Source organism: Pteropus medius, unplaced genomic scaffold (assembly GCF_902729225.1).
Source record: "Pteropus medius unplaced genomic scaffold, Ma_sr-lr_union100, whole genome shotgun sequence".
NCBI classification, from domain to species: domain Eukaryota; kingdom Metazoa; phylum Chordata; class Mammalia; order Chiroptera; family Pteropodidae; genus Pteropus; species Pteropus medius.
In genome coordinates, this window is record NW_024349803.1 from 7,492,132 (window position 1) to 7,499,763 (window position 7,632).

General features: G+C 42.6%; 1 long non-coding RNA gene across 1 annotated transcript in view; it reads left to right on the forward strand.

Annotated features, from left to right (window-relative positions):
• The first annotated feature begins 208 nt into the window (after nucleotides 1-208).
• Nucleotides 209-7,632, forward strand: part of LOC120582101 (uncharacterized) — a 20,453-nt gene continuing 13,029 nt past the window's right edge. The window contains exon 1 of the long non-coding RNA XR_005647459.1: nucleotides 209-221. This is a non-coding gene — a long non-coding RNA (uncharacterized LOC120582101). The remainder of the gene's footprint in view (nucleotides 222-7,632) is intronic.

Here is a 7,632-nt window from a genome sequence, read left to right on the forward strand (position 1 = left end):
ACAGTGGGGATGGGGCAGTGTTTTGGTTCCAGCTGTCTGGGCCATGGCCAGGCTAGAGTAGTGATGGCACCATTGGGAAATGGTGGGGACCTCCAAAGGGGCCTCCAGATGGTCCTGTGCAGTGTATACACTGAGAGGACACCCTGACCACCAGAGAGCTGTCCCCTGCCCGTGTAACTTAGGCTGTCTCTTCTCCTGGGATCTGCATAGTAGACATGTGGGTGCTGTGCTTCCCTGTTTGGTGTGGCTTCTGCCTCTTGCCCTTCGCTCCTAATACCCACTCCCCACAAGAATGATCATTATAGTGTTTTCTTCCTTCACCAATTCATTCGTTCATTCATTCATTCATTCCTGCTCTCATTCAAGTGCCTACCAAGAGTCAGTCACTGTGCCAGGTGCTGGAAATGCAGAGATGAATAAACTGAAAAAATTGGAAACAATCTTAGGATCTCGACAGTTAGTGACATAAAGTATGGACTACCTATATGACACAGGACTTGCCTAGGGTACAGAATATAAGGGAGTGACAAGGAACTCCATAATCAAGATAAATAATCTAACAAATAAAAATCAATCCATGGTGAATAAAGCAGCAAAACTTTAAATAATGACAGGTCAGTAACGATTCTGTGCTAGGCCTATTGGGACCTGAGGCAAAGGAAAAATTAGTAATACTGATCCTGTATTCAGAACTAAATATAGCATTGACAGAATGTCACAGAAGCAATAAAATGTGTTATGGAAGTTTGCTTATTGACAGAAATTCATGGCATATTGTTGAATTAAAAATGAGAGATTATAGACCCATATATAAAGTATGATCCTATTGAAAATATATTTATGTATTGGAAACTGTAAGAACATATGCTGAGATTCTATGAGCTCTTTTCTCTTATTGCCTTTGTTTTGTGTTTCCTGGTTATTTCAACAGTAATTCTTGTATAATTTTCTTAAAAGTATTTAACAAAAAAACAAAAGAATTGTAGCAGAGCACAGTGGTCTATACAGCATAGCCGATTATGGGCTCTCTGACCTAAGAGAGACTGGAGGGCTGTCCAGATCAACCCTGATGAGAAGCCGAGGTTCAGCAAGGTAGAAGGACTCAGTAAAGCTCCCATCTGTGGTGGGGTGGAATGGGCCTTTGCATTCAGGTCTGTCTTGCTGGGATCCACATCACCCACAGCCTGGGATGCTGAGTCTCTTGTTTCCCGGCTTCTTCCAAGCTGAACCATCTAGGTCGCTCTTCTTCGTGACCAGCTGCTGCTCATTGACGTACCTCTTCCATTGGTGCTTTTCTCGACTGAGAACAGAACTGTAGGAGGAAAACATGCAAGAAATATCTGGGTAGATGTGACTGGCCCCTTCTTGGGTCCTTAGCAAATGACAGTTGGGCTTATGAGCGACTGAGAAAGTATTTGCAATGTTATGTTTTTCTCTTTGGCACGGACACACCCCACAGACTGGCATGAATCATAAGTCATTTCCTAAAGCCCCCATCTGCCTGGAAATGCCTGGTAGTATTTCCCAGAGTTCAGAAGCCGTCAGCCCTGGATGCCAGTAGGTTTAGCTATTCCCCACCCAGCCACAAAATTCTTGCCCATCCCCTCAGGAAGGCACTGAGAGGAGAGGGATCCGAGGCAGAGGTGCCACCTGTAGCCTACAGCCACCCTGGAATTGTGCTTACACAAGCCTCAGAGTTTAGACCCTCCTGAGTGTCTTCTCTGTGACTTAGTAGGCCTACTGTCTTAAGCGTGATGCCTGTGGTAGACAAAACAGAGGCCTTTTCTTTCCTAAGAAGTGGGTTCCCAAGCTCCAGATCACCGTTAGTAGTAGTGTTCACTCTCTGTTTGTCTATTGAATGTCACAAAGCAGGAGTACCCTTGGTTCTAAGCATGGGTGTGGCATTTCCCAAAGTCAGCCATGACAATATTCTCCTTGCAGCTAGCTATAGCTGTGTAACTCCGGCCAAAGACATGTAAGTAGAATTATCATGTGGAAATTTCTGGAAAGTTTCTTTCAAAGGGCCGTGGAATGCTGCCCTTATCCCTTTCTCCATCCTGCTGCTGGTAATACAGATGTGATGGCTAGAACACTAGCAGCTTTCTTGAACCATGAAGACTTGGCATGGGGGAAAGCTTTAATAGATACCGGAAAACTAGAAGCTATGAAAGAAAAAATGAACATATTTGACTAGATTAAAATTGTTTATTTTTTTTGTGGCAAAAGATAACACAAAGACAACAGATAAAGAGATTTGGAAACTGTATTTAAAAATCAGGACAAAGAGTATAAAGAACTTTTACAAATTGACAAGAAAAAGATAAATGACCCAATAGAATATTGACAATTTATAGAAGAACATTTCAAAGAGCCAAAAAATATGAAAAAATCACTAGTAGTTACTGAAATGGTTAGGTCAGCCTGAAAAAAATGAAAAAGATTGATAATACCTATTGTCAGTCTACATGCAGAGAAAAGGATATTCATATACTCCATCGTTAATAAAAATATACATTTTATAGCCTTTAAAAAATCTATCTGGCAACATCAATTAAAATTATTGTATGAAATGATTTTATATAAATTGCATAAATAGTGTGTATTTATTTTGACTACCAATTCATTCTTATCATCTGTCTAAAAATATCTGTACCAAATAATGATAATTACAGCAGCATTTCCATAGTGTCCAAAATTTAGAATAGAAGTGACTGTCCAGCTATCAGCAAATGGCTGAATAAGTTATGGTGTAGTCATATCTAGGAATGTTATGCAGTCATTAAAAAGAATGAAATAGAGATTTACCAGTAATAAATTTTCTTTAGATATTGATGAATAAGAAAAGCAAGATGAAAAAAAGCGTATACAGTATTTAAGTAAAACAATGATTTAAAAACCTATATGAATGTATGTTTTGTTAGTTTGGGTCTTCCAAGAATCAGTCATTAAAATGGGTTTTGACTTGCAGGTGGTTTATTGGGAAAAACTCTGACTGAAAAAATGGGAAGTTTTGGAGGAGGCTGGGGAAGGTACAGGTGGAGAACCACAGTACAGTTCTGAGAAAGTTTTAGCATCTCGGATAGGGAGTCCTTGAGTCAAAGTCCGAGGCTCGTGGAGTCCTTTGTCTTGAGAACAGGCCCGTCTTAGTGTCCCTGTCTTGCTTAGTCATTTGTTGGAGAAGCGTGGCGTCAGTGCACACACTACAGTAAGGGTTCTGAGAGGTACATTCTCAAGCTGCTGTATTCACACATGTGGATATGCTTATATATGTGTGGGTGTGTCTACATATGGATATACATGTACGTATACATATGGATATGCGTGTCTGTATATATGTGTATATGTGTGTATATATAGGCATAGAGACAGGTATGGAAGGATACCCACTAGGTTGTTACATGCATTATTGTGGGGGAGGTTCACTACAAAAAAAAAAAGCAAAAGAGATTATTGTACTAAAACCCCTAATATTCCAGCCTCCTATATCCAACTGCCTATACGACATCTGAAGCAACATCAATTTTACCATGTTTAAAAAATGAATTCCTGACTTTGTCCCCTTCCACAGCCCTCCTCAGTTCTGATTCCTGCTTGTCTGTAGGTGACCCGTGTTCTTCCCACTGGAAGCCTAAAAAATCTTTTCTTTATGCCAGGTATTCTGAAATCTCACCAACACTTGTCCTGCTGTGGGTCTTTCCTCATTTATTGTACTGGGTACTTAGTAGGCACTTAGCTCATGTCCGTCGGTTGGGGGAAATTTTCTTGCGATAGTTTTGCATATCATGCCCTCTCCATTTCCTCTCTACTTTCTTTCCTAATTGGGTCTTCTGATCGAGCCTCCAAATTTTCTCATCTCTCCTCTCCTGTCTTTTTTTTCTTTTCATTCTTCTCTCTGGATGATTTTTCTCATCGCCAAATCTTTCTATTAAATCTTATCTGCTTTAATTTTAGAATCGTATCTTTAATATCTGAGAGGTAAATTTTTTTCTCTGTCTTTAAAAATATCTGATCTAATTTCATGGGAGCCATTTTCTCATCTCTCTGAAGATTACTGCTTTTATGATGTTTTCTTCTACTCTGTGCATTATCTATTTGCTTTTATTGTTTGTTGTGGTTTCTGTCTTTTGTGTCAGAGATTTTCTCCAGGGACTGGTGATTCTTGCATATCTGTTCGTATATTGAGGAGGGGTGTTAGAGAACTCTAACTGGAAACTCTGCGTGCTCTGCTTCACTGGAGGGTGGTAGGAGGACCCAGGGATTGTTGGGGACTCAGTTTCTCTGGGCCTTTTCTCTGAGGCCATTCAGTTCCTTCTGAGAATGGTGCAATCTCCTGCTCAGGGTGGGTCAGGCAGGGGGCACTGTATTGCTGCCTGGCAGTGGTTGCGGGTGTGAGAAAAAGGGGTCGGTGGGCACATCTTTCACATGTCAACTCTCACTCAACCCCGTTTTCAGTGCCGAGTCCCCTCACCTAGCCTCTGCCCTCAACTGTGCCTGGTGGTCTGCTACCTGCAGTTCCTTGTGTGTAACTTCTCTGCATCTCCTCGGGCTGAAAGAGATAAGCTCACCTGCTGCCTATTTGGGGAGGGAACCAGGGTCTAACTGCAGTCTTTGCAGACTGTTAGCCTGTGCCCTGCTTTCCACTCTACCCGCTTCTGCAGTGCCTGCGTCCCAGTTCCTGAGCCTCCTGGGATCTCCTGCACAAGTGACAGGTGGGCTTCATGTGGTCAGGCCCCTCGGCATTTAACTTGCCCATCTGCCATTTGCTTTTTCTCTTTTATAAATACACTAACGTCTTTCATCTGTTAGTTTCTCCTTCCTCTCTTCTGCCATCTAAGGATCCTTATGGGATTTTATATACTATATCTATATTATTCTGCAATTTTCTTTTTTCACTCAGCACTAGGTCATGGACATTATTCCATACCTGTACATTCAGGTCCATCCATCTCTCGGATTAATTGAACTATCCCTTTATTATGTTCACATGGGACTTGTTCTGAATTTTCACCCTTAAAAACAGGGTTGCTGGGAGCTTCCTGTGCATCCTCAGGGGAGTTGGTTTCATGCAACCTGCTCTCCACTCTTAGCCTCAATCTGCGGGACCCTTCGCTCACAGCTGGGTCAGCGCCCTCCCACTAGGTCTCTGCTGGGAGATGTGCCAAGGAGGAGTCTAGAGGGTGGCCCTCACCCTTCCGGGAAGGGAAACGTGAGCAGGAAGGTGCTGGTAAGGGAACCTGGCTTCTCTGCCAATCGGCCCATCGGAGTGCTCGCCACTGAGTCACTCTCATTATCTCCACTTTCCTAGGGAGGAGGCCTCGCCTCCATGCCCAGGGTGGCACATGAGTCACAGATGAGGCTCCTGTCCCACTGGCTCCCACCCTTGAGCCCTGGTTCTCAGGTCTATGTTCCCAGGCAGCCCGCCACAGAGATGCCAGTGACAGGGCATTCAGGCTTTAACAATATCCAGCAGTCCGGGTTGAGGAGGTCTTCGATGGTATTTATTTAGTTTTGAATAAGTAAGATATTCACAGACTCTTTAAATGATTGGGTTCAAATACAGTGAAATCGTCCCTCCTGTTTCTGTTGCACAGCCAGAGAGGCAACTGGTGCTATTCTCTTAGGCATACTTAGAGAGATATTTTAATGGAAAAAAAAAAAAAGTAGCTAAAGGTCCACAGTTCCTTATCTGGAACGGTTGGGGGCAGGCGTGCTTGGGAATTCGGAATTCAAGGTGTGTATAACGGTAGTCCCACAGGAGCCCTTCTATTTCACAGGCGGTTGGTGATTGTGACACTAGGGACCAAGCACAGGTGGGTGGGACCCGTACACCGTGCGGCAGACACAGTGGTAAACTACTGGTGCATTTTTTCTTTTTTTTTTTCCTACCTTGAAAACCCTGTGATGGGACAGCTCATGCAACTCGTGGGACAACAACAAAGGTAGTGTGTGTATTGTGTCACACCCCAGCAGAGTCTATGATAAAACATGCTGATATTTCTGCACTGAAAAGGATAAATACAGCTTTAATCAGCCTTAAGTCAGTTCAGTTGAATTCAAGTTTTGCTACCGAAGGTGTTTGTACAAAATTTATTTTTAAAAAATCAATTTCTGTTTTTATAGAGATTTTTCAATTTCATAATTGTGAATAAAGGAATGTGGACTTGTGTTTCTACTACTCTTTATTGAAAAACTTATGATAGCATTCAGTACACATTGGATCAGTACTAAAGAGCTTCTTTGTTATTGTTTTTTTGCATTCACATAGTTTTCTATTGTACATGTGCACTGTAATTAATTTAGCTTTTTTATGGATATTTGGATTATTTCCAGTTTTCTCCCCGGTTGCATCAATGCTGCAATGAATAACATTGTAAATTCATTTAACACACGTGCAAATATATCTGTAGGGTAAATTCCTAGCAGTGGAATTGCTGGGTCAATTAAAAATAATGATAGTTAACATTTGTATGGCATTTACTAAGGGCCAGGCAATGTGGTAAATGCTTTACAATAATTAATGTATTTTAATTCTTAAGAGAATCTCCAAACGTAGCTACCATTATCATCCCATTTTACAGATGAGAAAAACTGAGGCACGGAGAAGTTAGCTGACTTGGACATCTGGGATTCAGACCAAGGTGCTCTGGCTCCAGTTCATTCTCTTAACTATCACATTCTACTGCCTTTCGAAGGTTGTGGGAATTTGTAAGAGAGGGATATTGCCAAATTGTCCTCCCTATAGCTTTACCAATTTTTGTTCCCACCAGTAGCGTGTGAGAGTTCTTGTTCCCCGCCAACGCTGTGCTGAGTCAAACGTTTTGATCTCTGCCAATCTGATAGGTGAATATGGTATCTCTGTGTAGTCTTAACTTGAATTGCTTTTACTATGAGTCAGGTTGAGCATCTTTTCATCTAAGGGCCATCTTATTTCTTTTTCCATAAACCACTCATTCATGTCTTTTGCTCATTTTTCTTTTTGGTAGTTCTGTGATTTGCGTTGAGGCTTTTCATATCTTAGGAAGACGAGTCCTTGGTGATTCGAATTATACAGCTCTTATCCCACGTAGCCATTTGTCTTTTGTTTTTTCTTGTGGTGATTTTGGGGCAGAGTATTGTGAGGAGATAAATGAAGGAGAAAGCCTTCAGCATTAGGAAGTGGACGGAGGGAGAACACAACAGATCCCTAGGGAGAGTGGCCTAGAGTGGCAGGAGACAAGGAAGGTGATGGAGAGAGTAAAGGCACTCCTTGTGGAGACAGGGGTACAGGGTTCAAACACACCAGGTGTAGCCCACTCAGACCAGAGGCTGGGAAGAGGAGGGGCTCCATGGCGGACACAGATTTCTTTCCAAAAAAGGACTGTCCAGCTACAAAGCAGGGCCCATTCAGCTTTCAGACCAAGTTTATGCTCTTGGCGTGGCTTTGGCCATTGACCAAGCCAGGTAGTGAGACGAGAGCCTAGCCATTTCCACCTTTCCACCCAATACCAACTCCTCTAGCAGGCCCTGGCGGACTAGCAGAGACGGTCAGGTCTCATTGCAGTCTAAAGGCTCTAATCCCGTTTTCTCCTTCTCTCACAGGCATTACCTCCCCCCTCCCCCCGCACCCCCCAGTAATCATTCCTAACTCCATCT